At 40.1% G+C, this 16,128-nt stretch overlaps 1 pseudogene; it reads left to right on the top strand.

Annotated features, from left to right (window-relative positions):
- Positions 1-980: 980 nt before the first annotated feature.
- Positions 981-1,893, top strand: LOC110544300 (aldo-keto reductase family 1 member B1-like; annotated as a pseudogene).
- The last annotated feature ends 14,235 nt before the right edge of the window (positions 1,894-16,128 follow it).

Below are 16,128 nucleotides of genomic sequence, written 5' to 3'. Positions count from 1 at the left end.
TTTTTTATTTTATTTATATATTTTATATATCCTATATATTTTATACTATATGTTATATAGTATAGTATATATTATATATTAAAATATATAATATATATTATATAGAATATATATATTCTCTATATATAATTTATACACATTATATATAACCTATTATATAGAATCTATATAGAATCTATATATATATATATATATATAACCAACAAATCAAGTAATCCAATTAAAAAATGGGGTACAGAGCTAAACAGAGAATTCTCAAAAGAGGAATATCCAATGGCAGAGAAACATTTAAAGAAATCTTCATTGTCCTTAGTCATCAAGGAAATTCAAATCAAATCAAAATCAAAATAAAAATCAAATCAAACCTAATGAAAAGGACTCAGAGATTCCAGGTCATACACATCAGAAAGGCTAAGATCAAATACAGAAGGGATTACACATGCTAGAAATGTTGTAGAGAAAGGGGAACCCTCCGCCTTGCTGGTGGGAATGTAAAGTTGTACAACCATTTTGTAAATCAATCTGGTCCTTTCTCAGAAAATTGGTGCTATACCCCTTCTGGGCATATATCCAAGAGATGCTCATCCATACAACAAGGACATTTGCTCAAGTATGTTCATAGCACCTTTATTTGTAAAATCCAGTATCTGGACACAACCTAGATGTCTCTGAACAGAGGAATGGATAAAGAATTTGTGGTACACTTACCCAATGGAATGTTACTCAGCAATTAAAACAAGGAATTAATGAAATGTTATTCTTAAAATCTCAGGATTCTGAAGTAAACAGCCATGCTAGTTTTGGTAGATGGGAAGGCAACACCTATAAAGGCAGAATAGTGGTTTGCAACCAGGATGCATCATGAAGATATTGTTATGGTTTTTATTGCTCTCAAACTTATGCTAACTGCATATATTATTATGTAAATATTAAGATTTTCTTAGACAGTTGCTGGTCAGTGTATTTAACATGCAACTGTCATGACCAGACATCTGTAACTCAACTACAGTGCCAAGATTCCCATACTGGGCCTGGACACCTGGAAGTCTGCTCTTGGCCAGTTGACTGAGGCTCTGAAGGTCACTATTGACATTGACTGAATCCAGGCGTTCCAGAATGAGAAGAACTTGGGAGTTGCACTATGGAAGAAGCTCAAGGAGCAGGTGGTGAAGTGCTATGAGCTCTTTATTGTCAGCTAGCTGTAGTGCACTTTCCACAAGAGCATGGTGAAAGGACCCTGCCAGGAGACACTCAGTGACTACCTGGACCTCTGTTTTATTTACTGGTCAGCAGGCAATGCCTAGGTCTGACTGTTTCACACTGGATGCATCATGGAACGTAATTCCTAGTGACACCAATTTTGGGCACACTTGGATAGCCATGGAACAACTAGTGGACACAGGGTTGTTGAAAGCGATTGGTGTCTCCAGCTTCAACCCTCTTCAGACTGAGGGGATCCTAAACAAATGTGACTTAAAATAGAAGCTTGAGGTTAACCAGATTGAGTGCCACCCATACCTAACTCAGGAGAAGTTGACTAACTACTGTCACTCCAAAATCATCTTGGTGACTGTGCACAGTCCATTTGGGTCTTTTGACAGGCCTTAGGCCAAGCCTAAAGACCCTTTTCTCCAGGAGGGTCCCATGATTAAGGCAATTGCAGCCAAGCACAATAAAATTACAGCCCAGGTGCTGATCTGATTGCCTATACAGAGGATCTTGGTGGTGATCTCCAAGTCTCCCACTGCTGAGAACTTTAAGGTCTTTGATTTTGAGCTGAGCAGTGAGGATGTTACCACTCGACTTAGGTACAACAGGAACTGGAGGATGTGCACCTTGATGAGCTGGGCCAAACACAAGGATTACCCTTTATGCAGAAGTCTGAAGCTGTAGATCCCTGCTCTTCCACACGTGACTGGCAACTGTTTGTCCTGCCATGTCTGTCTGTGCTAGTGGCCTGTGGCCTGTGTCCCTCTGTACCATCGGATAGGTTCTGGAGAGCAGTATCTATAGCTGATTTGCTTCTTTTAGCCTTACTTGGTCTTTCCTTTCCACCTGGAGGACATTTAACACAAGTACCTAAAGAGAACAAAGTTTACAGTCTGAATAGTGCCAGTTAAATTTTTGAGGGCTTAGAATTGTAATCTTTTGCAGCAGAGTTCACTTTGCCTCAAGTAAAAACTGCTTTTGTAGGAAAAAAAAAGATTACCTTAATACCCCTTTCATTACCCCATGTTCAATTTAGTGGTTTGTTATCCCAGTTAACAAATGCTCATACTCACTAAGTTACCACTTCATGGTTTTCTTCACCTAAGTTAATGCTTTCTTGTGGGCATGATAATTTTAAAACACTCGCAGTATCCATTGATCTTAACAATGATAAAACTGACAGGCTTAACCTTCATTTTGCCTATGATGTTCTGGGTCAAAGTTCATGGATTTGGATTGTGCAGTTAAGTAGCTGTACTTTCAAAGTACGTTTGGCTTCAAGACCATTACTGTTTCCCATGGTAAGATAATGATTTCCAAACCATGCCTCTAATCCAACATTCCATCTATCTTACAGAATGTCAAGCAGGAACTTCAACCATGCTAATGTCACTGCAAACTTCAGAACACCTGGAGACTGTACAGTCTCATTAGGAAAGCCTGTTCTGTCATCCTCTATGCTGAAGGATACCTGAAATAAGGCTGGAGATTCCTGTAAATGGAATGTGATGAAACCTAACAGATTCATTGAATTTTCTGTCTTAGGAGCTTTATGCAAATACAAAATTCCATAAACATATACTGAAGCGCTGAAATTTCTTCTCAAACTTAAAATTACTTAATTCCCGGAATTAATTATTGAGTCTAGGAGCTGGTATAGCATTACTGTTAATTGTTAAAAATATGTCTTAAAATATCTAAGTGGGGGCCAGTAAGATGTCACAGCAGGTTAAAAGACATGCCACACAAGCCTGCTGATCTAACATTGATAACTGGAATCTATCTTACAAAGAGAAAAGTCACACTTGAAATTGTCCTGTGACCTCTAGAAATGTACTATAACATACAGGAGGCACACTTCTGGGAACTCACAAAATATAGTAATAAATAAAATTATAGGCTAACATATTGTTATTTTAGTTAAATAAATAAAAAAAAACTTGCTCCTTTCTCTTGTAAGTAAAACTTTCCCAAATTGAAAGGATTTAAAATTTCCTTGTTAGGTAGAAGATTGTATTAATATTAAATAACACCTATTCCTTTTACTGTGATAGGGAAAAGTAATCCTCACAAATAAGGCTTTATAGACAGCTTGCATCCATTGCACTCTGTACTGGATTTGGAGAACACTGTTGATAGGTATGCTTAAACAAGGAGTTAGTCACATCACCTGCTCATGCTCACAGTAAGGAGGGTGAAAATGGTCAATCATACTACCCTCATCTCTGAATAGAAATGGATGAATCACTATTATGTCTAGATACCTAAAAAAAGAATCACGAAACCTTCATTTAAATGGCTGATGAATATACAGAAAACAGAAATATTTCTCAAAGTGTATTTCTTCCAGGCAGCAGGTGTCCTGTTGTCTTTACATACTCTAAGGACTCTTTTCTCACTAGAAGAAGAGAAGGAAGACAAAGAATGGGCCTAAAATTTATTATCACCTCTTATGAAAGCACTAGGTCTATGTAGCTACAGATGTAGAAAAAATGGCCAAATTAATATTATAATCCCTTTTATAATTTTACGGAAAGGACACTGATATATGTGTACATGGCGATTTATTATCTAAGGAGTTGAAGGCAGGAGCCACTTTTTAAATACAAATTTTAATTAATTACAATTTATTCGGGGGGAGCCAAGATGGCTGCGCCGGGAGAACACCGCGTCCTAGAAGCAGGACAGAACTCTCCCTGCAGAGACCAGGAGACTGAACTCGGGGCCCTGAAACTACATCGATTGGGTTTCCCAGGTGAGGGGAGGCTCCCACGGCGTGGGAATCGGTCAGCCAGAACCCGGAAGAAATCCGGGGTAACGCGCGCTTTGGGTCTCTGGGCTGGAGCCGCAAGCGGGCATGTCCCAATCACTTTCCCAGGCTGATCCGTGGGCACAAGGGTACCTGAGACTGGGAGTCCCAGGCGCAGGGGGACCCCATGGGGAAGCAAGGTTGCAGGTCTGATCGCAGGTCACCCAGTCTTTCCCTGGAAGGTCTCTGCCACCATCACAGCCCAGCTCCTGCGGCGCTCAGGAGAGCTGCGTGCTCAGCTCAGCAGTACAGACAACCTGCGCGCCCAAGTACAACAGGGTCTGGGCACCCCTGTCTGGAGAGAAGCCCACAGAGAAGGAAGAAACCGTGCTGCTGGGGTCACCTAGGGAAAGTCTAGCAGACTGCAGATCGCAAACAGGTGAGTACAGCCAGCCATCACAGATCTGGGCCCAAACAGGGAGCACAGAGTGATTGGAAACTCAGCTCCCGCAGACTAGCAGGTGGGCGCACGCTCCACCAGCCCAGAGGCCTGCTTTGTACCAACTACTCCTTACAGACAGAACTGAGTGCCCCAAGACACCAGAGCAGTACTCAATCACCAGAGATTACCTCTTGGGTTCTGGGGCACAGAGCCCCAACCTCAGACCTACAAAAGACCGGGAACCCTGAGATCAACCCCCAGATACTGCTCCAAGGGGCAACCAGTTATCCCTAACAAAACTGACCAAACCACAGGACACACAGGTTACAGCAGCTGACCACTAAATTTACAGCAAGAAACCCATAAGGAGGGCAGCTGTCTCCAGGACTTCTCCCGGTGAGAGGAGAGCCCTCTTGACTAATCAGGACCACAGTTACCACCCAGGTCTCTATGCCTGAGGTGAGCTGTAGCAACTCCTGAAAAACACCAGACATCCAGGGACTATACCCAAAAAGCTGGGAAGGCTTCCTTGAGGAAAAACCATCTTCCTGCCAAAGGGATAATCTCCACTACAACAGTCCAGGAACAACCAGAAACTAAATTCAAACAACTAAGATAGCCCAATGGGTAGAGGACAGCGTAAAGTTCAACCAACAAAAGCCAGAGCATATGGCATCTCCAGAACCCAGTTATCCAGGGGCAAATAGCCCTAGACACCCCAGCATAAATGAAATTCAAGGAGACAACCTAACATCTATGCTAAAGAAGAAGATAACAGAGGAAACAAATAAAATACGAAAAGAAATAGAAGAAGCTGCAGCCAAACAGTATGTGGCCCTTAGAGAGGAAATGCTTAAATCACTGAATGAAATAAAAGAAACAGTGGATTGTTCAAACAAACAGCTGAAGGAATTGACGGAAAAAACATGAAAATACAATGAGACAGGGGAAGGAAACCAACAAAATAGCTCAAGACCTGAAGATAGAATTGGAAAAAATAAAAAAAAAACACAAATGGAAGAAATTGTGGAGAGGAAGAACTTAGGGAAGAAAGCAGGAACTACAGAGGTTAGCATAACCAATAGGCTACAAGAAATGGAAGAAAGAATCTCAGGTGTGGAAGATACAATGGAAGAAATAGATGTATCTGTCAAAGAAAATGTTAAATCTAAAAAATTCCTGACACAGACCATCCAAGAAATTCAAGACAACATAAAGAGACAAAACCTAAGAATAATAGGAATAGAGGAAAAAGAAGATTCCCTGCACCAAGGCCCAGAAAATATTTTCAACAAAATCATGGAAGAAAATTTCCCCAACTTAAAGGAGAGGCCAATAAGAATACAAGAGGCAGATAGAACAGTCAATAAATTAGACCAGAAAAGAAAATCCTCCCGCCACATAATAATCAAAACCGTAAGTATACAGAACAAAGAAAAAAATACTAAAAGCTGCAAGAGAAAAAGGCCAAGTAACATATAATGGCAAAACCATTAGAATCACACCTGACTTTTCAACAGAGACTATGAAAGCCAGAAGGGCCTGGACGGATATCATGCAGACCCTAAGAGAACATAGATGTCAGCCCAGGCTACTATAACCTGCAAAACTCTCAGTCCTCATAGACAGAGAAAACAAGATATTCAATGACAAAAACAAATTTCAACAATACCTACAAACAAATCCAGCATTATAGAAGACACTGGAAGGGAAAATACAACCCAAGAAAGCTAGCTACATTCAAGAAAACACAGGAAATAAATAACCCCACTACAGTAAAACAAAAAGCAACCAAGCACACAACCATATGACCACAGCCAACATCAAATTCAAAGGATCTAACAGCCACTGGTTATTACTCTATCTCAATATCAATGGACTTAATTCTCCAATAAAAAGACACAGACTAACAGAATGGATGCGTAAACAAAACACAGCAATCTGCTGTATACAAGAAACACACCTAAGTCACAAAGATAGACATTACCTGAAGGTAAAGGGATGGAAGACAGCTTTTCAAGGAAATGGACGCAAGAAGCAAGCAGGAGTAGCCATTCTAATATCTGATAAAATAGTCTTTCAACCAAAATTAATCAAAAGAGTTGGGGAAGGACACTTCATACTCATCAAGGGAAAATTCCACCAAGACGACATCACAATCCTGAACATCTATACACCAAATACAAGGGCACCTACATTTGTGAAAGAAACATTGATAAAACTTAAACCACATATAGATCCCCACACACTAATAGTGGAAGACTTCAAAACCCCACTCTCAACAAAGGACAGGTCAACTAAACAGAAATTAAACAAAGAAACAATATCTCTAACAGAGGTCATGAATCAAATGGACCTAACAGACATTTACAGAACGTTATACCCAAACACAAAAGAATTTACCTTCTTCTCAGCACCTCATGGAACCTTCTCCAAAATAGACCATATAGTTGGTCACAAAGCAAGCCTCAACAAATACAAGAAGATTGAAATAATCCCTTGTATCCAATCTGATCACCATGGAATAAAGCTGGACCTCAGTAACAACAGAAATAGCAAAAAGCCTACACATACATGGAAACTGAACAACTTGCTACTAAAAGACAGCTGGGTCAGGGAAAAAAATAAAGAAAGAAATTAAAATCTTCCTAGAACTCAATGAAAATGAAGACACAACATACCCAAACTTGTGGGACACAATGAAAGCAGTGCTAAGAGGAAAGTTCATAGCACTAAGTGTCTTCAAGAAGAAATTTGAGACAGCGCATTCAAGCAACTTAATGGCTTACTTAAAAACCCTAGAAAAAGAAGAAGCAGACACACCAAGAAGGAGCAGATGACTGGAAATAATCAAACTCAGGGCTGAAATCAATCAATTAGAAACAAATAAAACAATTCAAAGAATCAATGAAACCAAGTGCTGGTTCTTTAAGAAAATCAACAAGATCGACAAACCCTTACCCAGGCTAACTAAAAGGCAGAGAGACACCACCCAAATCAACAAAATCAGAAATGAAAAAGGGGATATAACTACAGACACTGAGGAAATCCAAGCAATCATTAGGAATTACTTCAAAAGTCTATATGCCACAAAATTTGAAAATTTAATTGAAATGGACAATTTTCTTGATCAATTCCACTTACCAAAGCTAAATGAGGACCAGGTAAATCAATTAAATAGTCCTATGTCCCCCAAGGAAATAGAAGCGGTCATCGAAAGTCTCCCATCCAAAAAAAGTCCAGGACCTGATGGTTTCAGCGCAGAATTCTATCAGACATTCAAAAAAGAGCTAACTCCAGTTCTCTTCAAACTATTCCACAAAATCAAAACAGAAGCAACATTACCAAACTCATTCTATGAAGCCACAGTCACCTTGGTACCTAAACCTCACAAAGACCCAACAAAAAAAGAGAACTTCAGGCCAATCTCCCTTATGAACATTGATGCAAAAATACTCAACAAAATACTCGCAAACTGTATACAAGAACACATCAAAGATATCATCCAACATGACCAAGTAGGTTTCATCCCAGGTATGCAGGGGTGCTTCAATATACAGAAATCCATCAATGTGATCCACCATATTAACAAATTGAAAGAAAAAAAACATGTGATAATCTCCCTAGATGCTGAAAAACCATTGACAAAATCCAACATCCATTCATGTTTAAAGTATTGGAGAGATCAGGGATATAAGGCACATATCTAAACATAGTAAAGGCAATATACAGCAAACCTATAGCCAACATCAAACTGAACGGAAAGAAACTTAAAGCAATCCCACTGAAATCAGGGACAAGATAAGGCTGCCGACTCTCTCCATATCTCTTCAACATAGTGCTGGAAGTCCTTGCTAGAGCAATAAGACAGTTGAAGGAGATCAAGGGGATACAAATTGGAAAGGAAGAAGTCAAATTATCACTATTTGCAGATATGATATTATACATGAGTGACCCCAAAAACTCTACCAGGGAACGCCTACAGCTGATAAACACCTTCAGCAAAGTGGCCGGATACAAAATTAACTCAAAAAAATCAGTAGATCTCCTTTATACAAAAGACCAAAGGGCTGAGAAAGAAATTAAAGAAACAACACCCTTCACAATAGCCACAAAGGACATAAGGTACCTTGGAGTAATCCTAACCAAGGAAGTCAAAGACTTGTATGAAAAAAATTTCAAATCTCTGAAGAAAGAACTAGAAGAAGATATGAGAAGATGGAAAGGTCTCCCATGCTCATGGCTTGGCAGGATTAACATAGTAAAAATGGCCATCTTACCAAAAGCAATCTACAGATTCAATGCAATGCCCATCAAATTACCAACACAATTCTTTACAGACCTGGAAAGAAAAACTCTCAACTTCATATGGAATGACAAGAAACCCAGAATTGATAAAACAATCCTCTACAATAAAAGATCTTCTGGAGGTATCTCCATCCCTGATCTTAAGTTGTACTATAGAGCAAGAGTTTTAAAAACTGCATGGTACTGGCATAATAACAAAATGGTGGATCAATGGAACCGAACACTGGACCCAGAAATAAACCCACACACTTATAGACACCTGATATTTGACAAAGATGCCAAAACCATACAATGGAAAAAAGATAGCATCTTCAACAAATGGTGCTGGTACAACTGGATGTCTACATATAGAAAAATGAAAATAGATCCATACTTATCACAAAGCACAAAACTGAAATCCAAGTGGATCAAAGACTTCAACATAAAAGCAGACACATTAAATCAGCTTGAAAAAAAAGTAGGGAATACCCTAGAACTCATTGGTACAGGGGAAAACTTCCTGAAGAGAACACCAACAGCACAGGCTCTAAGAGCAACAATCAATGAATGGGACCTCATGAAACTGAAAAGCTTCTGCAAAGCAAAGGACACTGTCATCAAAACAAAGTGACCTCCTACAGATTGGGAAAGAATCTTCACCAATACTCTATCTGACAGAGGGCTAATAGCCACTATATATAAAGAACTAAAGAAGCTGAAAAGCAGCAAACCAAGTAACCAACTTAAAAAATGAGGAACAGAGCTAAACAAAGAATTCTCTGGAGAGGAATACCGAATGGCAGAGAAGCACTTAAAGAAATGCTCAACCTCACTAGCCATTAGGGAAATGCAAATCGAAACAACCCTGAGATTTCACCTTACACCCATGAGAATGGCCAAGATCGAAAACTCAAGTGACAACACATGCTAGAGAGGTTGTGGAGAAAGGGGAACCCTTCTCCACTGCTGGTGGGAATGTAAACTTGTACAACCACTCTGGAAATCAATCTGGCGCTTTCTCAGACAACTAGGAAAAGTGCTTCCCCAAGATCCAGCCATACCACTCCTAGGCATATATCCAAAAGAGGCTCAAGAACACAAAAAGGAAATTTGCTCAAACATGTTTGTAGCAGCTTTATTTGTAATAGCCAGAAACTGGAAACAACCCAGGTGCCCCTCAACTGAAGAATGGATGCAGAAATTGTGGTACATCTACACAATGGAATATTACTCAGTAATGAAAAATAAGGAAATCATGAAATTTGCAGGTAAATGGTGGGATCTGGAAAAGATCATCCTGAGTGAGTTGTCCCAGAAGCAAAAAGACACACATGGAATATACTCACTCATATAGACATACAACATAGGACAAACCCACTATAACCTGTGCATCTAAAGAAAGTAAGCAAGAGAGAGGACCCTAACTAAAATGTCCAATCCCCATCCGGAAAGGCAAAGAGGATGGACATCAGAAGAAGAAGAAAACAGGAAACAACCTAGGAACCTACCACAGAGGGCCTCTGAAAGCCTCTGCCCTATAGACTATGAAAGCAGATGCTGAGCCTGATGGGCAACTGTTTGGCAGAGTGAATGGAATTTTATGTAAGAACTGGGAAAGAGTAAGAGCTGGAGAGGACAGGGTCTCCACAAGGAGAGCAACAGAACAAGAAAATTTGAACACAGGGAACTTCCCAGAGACTCATACTCCATCCAAGGTCTATTCATAGAGATAACCCAGAACCCCTGCACAGATGTAGTCCAGGGCAGTTCAGAGTCCAATTGGGTTACATAGTAATGTGAAGAGGGACTGCCTCTGACATAATCTGATTGCCCTGCTCTTTGATCACCTCCCCCTGGGGGGGAGCAGCCTTACCAGGGCGTAGTAGAGGACAATGCAGCCACTTTTGATGTGAACTGAAGGACTAAGATCAGAAAGGAGAGGAGAACCTCCCCTATCAGTGGACTTGGGGAGTGGCATGCATGCAGAGGGAGGAGGGAGGGTGGGATTGGGAGGGGAGGAGGGAGGGGCTTATGGGGGGATGCAGAATGAATAAAGTGTAATTGATGAAAAATTTAAAAAAAAAGGAAAAAAAATAATTTAAGAACCTTAAATGACTTTCAAAAGTGGAGGAGAATATGGAGTTAGTCAATTTACATGGAACATGTCTCGCCACTGGGGGCAATGGTCTCCTGAACCTACTCAGACCTCGGATACCACCACTGCTAGTTCTAAAACTGATGCAGCCTGTTCCAACGAGGGGGGTTAAGGCTTCTCATAATATTTCCTATAAGCCCATAGCTGTTTGTTTATGTCTCCCATTTTCATTCATTATTAGCCAGATAGAGCCAAGTAATTGTGGTAATGATACTTGCTTTTTTGCCCAATGCTGGAATGCTAGTAAATTTAGGTATGCCCTGGTTACTCGCATGCCTCTCTGGGTGCCTGTGCCTGTTGATGCCCCTCATGCTATGACTCTCTTCAGACAGAAAAGGGATCTTGGAATTACAGCCGCCATTGTTACTGCCATCTCATTGGCGGTTGTTGGAGCTACCACGGAGGCATTAGCCATGAGTCATACTCTGCAGACTGCTCAGACCCTGAGTAATCACTTAGCCAATGTAGCTCATGCCTTAGATGTACAAAAAGAAATTAATGCTCAACTAAAAGGAGGCTTGATGGTGTTCAATCAGAGGATTGACCTCGTGCAGGAGCAAATTGATATGCTATGGCAAATCGCTCAACTTGGCTGTCAATGAAAGTATGCTGGACTTTGAGTCACTAGCATACAACATGAGAATTTTTCCTGTGCTGCAAATCTGTCTAAACAATTGTCTAGCTATATTTTAGGTAATTGGACTGGAGAATTCGATACTAGGATGGAGCAGCTGAGAGTGGCCATTGTCACGGTAAATTCTACCAGAGTGGACGCAGGACTAGCCACAGGATTATCATCATGGATTGCTGCAGCCATGAATCATCTGAAGAAATGGGCGTGCATGGGAGCGTTAGCAGGCCTTCTGGTGTTGGTCTCCTTGGTTTGCCTGTGGTATATATGCAAGATTAGAGTCTCACAACAGTGTGATGCAGCCATGATCATTCAGGCCTTTACAGCCATTGAAGCAGGACAATCTCCCCAAGCATGGTTGGCTACCATAAAAAGCTAAAATGTTATGCTCAGGATGAGAGGCTAAGCACTGCACTCAGGGTCAGCTGCTTTCGACCCAGAGAAGAGCATGTCTGATTGCATGCGGGTTGATGCCCCAGGTCCCGCTTCTGAGTAAAAGGTATCGGACAGGTCTGATGCTCTTTGGGTGGATGACACCTAAATGAACATCGGTACAAAGTCCCAATTTATTTCTAATATCAGAGATCAGACCTCTACTCTTGCCTGATGCGTCTAAAAAAAAGGGGGGGGGAACTGTAGAGAGCTACGGAATGCTGTGCCTTAAAGATGGAGGTGGTTTCTGCCTTCCACCTTCCCGATGGTGAGTGCTCTCTGTCACGAACAATTCCACATTTGGCTAAGGCTGAGGATCTGGCTTGCTTCCATGTATGTGGACCTATCTGCATTGCCCACGTGGCACGCCTGGTTTGGCTACCCAGAGGCTATTTAAGCTGTGGGCTGGCTTTCCCCAGGGTCCGATGATTGTTCAAGGTTCCTGAATAAACTGCATTGAAAAAAAAAAAAAGAAAGAAATCAACAACAACAACAACAACAAAAAAAAAAACATTTATTCACTTTGTATCCCAGCTGTAGCCCCACCCTCATTCTCTCCCAATCCCACCCTCCCTCCTTCCCTCATATCCTCCCATACCCCTTCCCCATTCCACTGATAGTAGAGGACCTCCTTTCCCCTTCCATTTGACCCTAGCCTATCAGGTCTCATGAGGACTGTCTTTTGTAGTCTTCCTCTGTGGCCTGGTAATGCTGCTCCCACTCAGGGGGGAGCTGAGCAAAGAGCCAATCATTGAGTTCATGTCAGAGACAGCCCCTTCTTCCCTATTAGGGAGCCCATTTAGAGATTGAGCTGTCATTGCCTACCTCTGTGCAGGGGGTTCAGGTTACCTCCAAGAACAGACCTTGGTTGGGGTGTCAGACTCAGAAAATTGCCTATAGGCCCAGATTTATTGGTTCTGTCTGTCTCCTTGTGGAGCTCCAGATCATTCCAGGTCTTTCTATCTCCCAATTCTTTCATAAGTTTCCCTGCACTCTGCCCAAAGTTTGGCTATGAGTCTCAGTATCCACTTTAATACCCTGCTGGGTAGAGTTTTTCACAGGCCCTCTGTGGTAGGCTCCTGTCTTGTTCCATATTTTCACCTTCTTCCAATGTTTATCCCATTTGCCTTTCTGAATAAAGATTGAGCATCTTACCCATGATCATCCTTCTTGCATAGCAAATTTAGGTGTACAGATTTTAGTATGAATATCCTATATTATATATATTAAGCACTTGTAAGTAAGTATACACCATGTAAGTCTTTCTGTTTCTGGGATAGCTCACTCAGGATGATCTTTTCTAGTTCCCACCATTTTCCAGCAAATTTCATGATTCCCTTGTTTTTAATTGCTGAGTAGTATTCCATTTTATAAATGTACCACAATTTCTGCATCCATTCCTCAACTGAGGCATATCTGGGTTGTTTCCATATTCTAGCTATTATAAATAAAGCTTATACGAATATACTTGGGCAAATGTCCTTGTTGAATATTTGAGTATCTTTGGATATATGCCTAGGAGTGTTATAGCTGGATCATGAGGTAGCACTATTCCTAATTGTCTGAGAAAGAGCCAAATTGATTTCCAAAGTGGTTGTACAAGTTTACATTCCCACCAGCAATGAGGAGGGTTTCCCTTTGTCTACATCCTCTCCAGCATGTGTGGTCACTTGAGTTCTTGATTTTAGTCATTCTAATGGGTGTAAGGTGAAATCTCAGGGTCCTTTTGATTTGCATTTCCCTGATGACTAAGGATGTTGAGCATTTCTTTATATGTTTCTCTGCCATTCAATATTCCTCTATAGAGAATTCTCTGTTCATCTCTGCACCTCATTTTTTAATTGGATTACTTGATTTGTTGCTGTTTAACTTCTTGAGTCCCTTATATATTCTGGATATTAGCCCACTGTCAGATGTAGGGTTGGTGAAGATCCTTTTCCAGTTTGTAGGCTGTCGTTTTGTTCTGACAACAGTGTCCTTTGTTTTACAGAAGCTTTTCAGTTTCATGAGGTCCCATTTATTGATTGCTCTTAGAGCCTGGCTGTTGGTGTTCTGTTCAGGAAGTTGTCTCCTGTGCCAATGAGCTCAAGGTTCTTCCCCACTTTTTCTTCTAACAGGTTTAGTGTGTCTGGTTTTATATTGAGGTCTTTGATTCAGTTGGACTTTAGTTTTGTACAGGATGATATGTATGAAGCTATTTGCTTTTTTCAACATGTAGATATTCAGTTAGACCAGCACCATTTGTTGAAGATGCTGTCTTTTTTCCATAGTATGGTTTTGGCATCTTTGTCAAATATCAGGTGTCCACAAGTGTGTGGGTTTATTTCTGGGTCTTCTATTAAATTCTGTTGATCCACAGCCTGTTTCTATGTGAGAACAATGTAGTTTTTATTACTGTTGCTCTATAGTACAGGTTGAGATCAGGGATGGAGATACGTCCACAAGATCTTTTATTGTAGAGGATTGTTTTAGCAGTTCTGGGTTTCTTGTTATTCCATCTGAAGTTGAGAATTTTTCTTTCAAGGTCTGTAAAGAACTGTGTTGGTAATTTGATGAGAATTGCATTGAATTTGTAGATTGCTTTTGGTAAGATGGCCATTTTTACTATGTTAATCCTGCCAAGCCATGAGCATGGGAGATCTTCCCATCTTCTGATATCTTCTTCTACTTCTTTCTTCAGAGACTTGAAGTTTTTTTTCATGTAAGTCTTTGGCTTGCGTAGTTAGAGTTACACCAAGGTACTTTATATCCTTTGTGGTTATTGTGAAGGGTGTCGTTTTCCTAATTTTTTTCTCTGCCCATTTGTCGTCTATATTTAGGAGGGGTACCGATTTTTTTTTCAGTTAACTTTGTATCCTGCCACATTGCTGAAGTTGTTTATCAGCTGTAGGAGTTCTCTTGTATCATTATTTTTGCACTCATGTATACTGTCATATCATCTGCAGTTTGGAAAGGCAGGAGTGAAAAACAGACTAATCAGTTAAGAAATCACAGACTCTACAAATGTACAAGTGACTGTCCCTAGTTATGTCAATTCTGTATAGTGTTATAAAATCTAATAATCTTACTCAAAATCTGTAGTTCTCGACTGTAATCTAAAAATTTTTTGGATGATAATTAAAGACTATTACATAAAACCATAACAAATCAAAATACAGAGTTATGGAGCCCAGTCACAACTACTTCATCTGTAACATAACAAATGTACCTATGACTCTGGAGTCATTACATACGTGGGCAGAAAGATTGTAGGAACTAGAGAAAAGGAAAGTTTGCTGTAAGACTGTCTCCTAGAAATGTTAGAAGCTACACCCATGAAGTCACACCGTCATGGCTACCTGAACATGGCCTGAGCAAGCAAGACAATAGTATGATTATATCTGGGGAATGTTCATAAGCTCTCAACATTAGGCAATAACTACAGGCAACTAAATGATACTAAACATGAAAGAGATTGTCTTCCACTTGGTTATGCAATACCAAATGGTCATTTCTAAAAACATATAATACAAGTAATATATGACCTGAGCCAATTATATAACAAACTAAAGCAAAAGAGGTCATGAATTTAAAAGATAGCAAGTGTAGTAATTCATTGGAACATAGAAAGGAAAGTGATAACTGATGTTATAATAATCTCAAAAATAAAAAAAAATATATTGTGGTCATAAAGGGGTATGGATTGGTAAATCTTGTCATACAAAACAAACTGTTGTAAGAAAAGTAGAGAAATTTACCATTGTAAATAAAAATATCATTGTGCCTTTTAGTCATTGAACTGTCTGGAAGTTTGAATCACAACTTGGGTTCCATATTCAGCTTTATCAGTCAAATGATGATTGTTAAAATATTACGCTCAAGCATACCAGAATATACAGAACTCCTGAAGTTCTACAAACAGAAAAAATATGTGGGCAATAAAACACACAGTGAAAGTTTTATGTCATAATAGTATTTAACTAGTAAAAAGTAGAAAAATAGAGTTGGGGAATTTCTTATTTATTTATTTATTTGTTCATTACAATGTATTCACTTTGTATCCTCTCTGCAGCCCCCTCCCTCATTTCCTCCCAGTCCCACCCACCTCCCTCTTTTTCCCTATGTGTTTTTCCTAGTATCCTTATATGGGAGGACCTCTTCCCCTTCTATCTGACCCTGGTTTATCTGGTCTTATCAAGGCTGGCTGCACCATCTTCCTCTGTGGCCTGGCAAGGCTACATCCC

The sequence above is a fragment of the Meriones unguiculatus genome, chromosome 10 (genome assembly GCF_030254825.1).
Source record: "Meriones unguiculatus strain TT.TT164.6M chromosome 10, Bangor_MerUng_6.1, whole genome shotgun sequence".
Classification (NCBI taxonomy): Eukaryota; Metazoa; Chordata; class Mammalia; order Rodentia; family Muridae; genus Meriones; species Meriones unguiculatus.
This window is presented reverse-complemented; position numbering and strand designations above follow the sequence as displayed.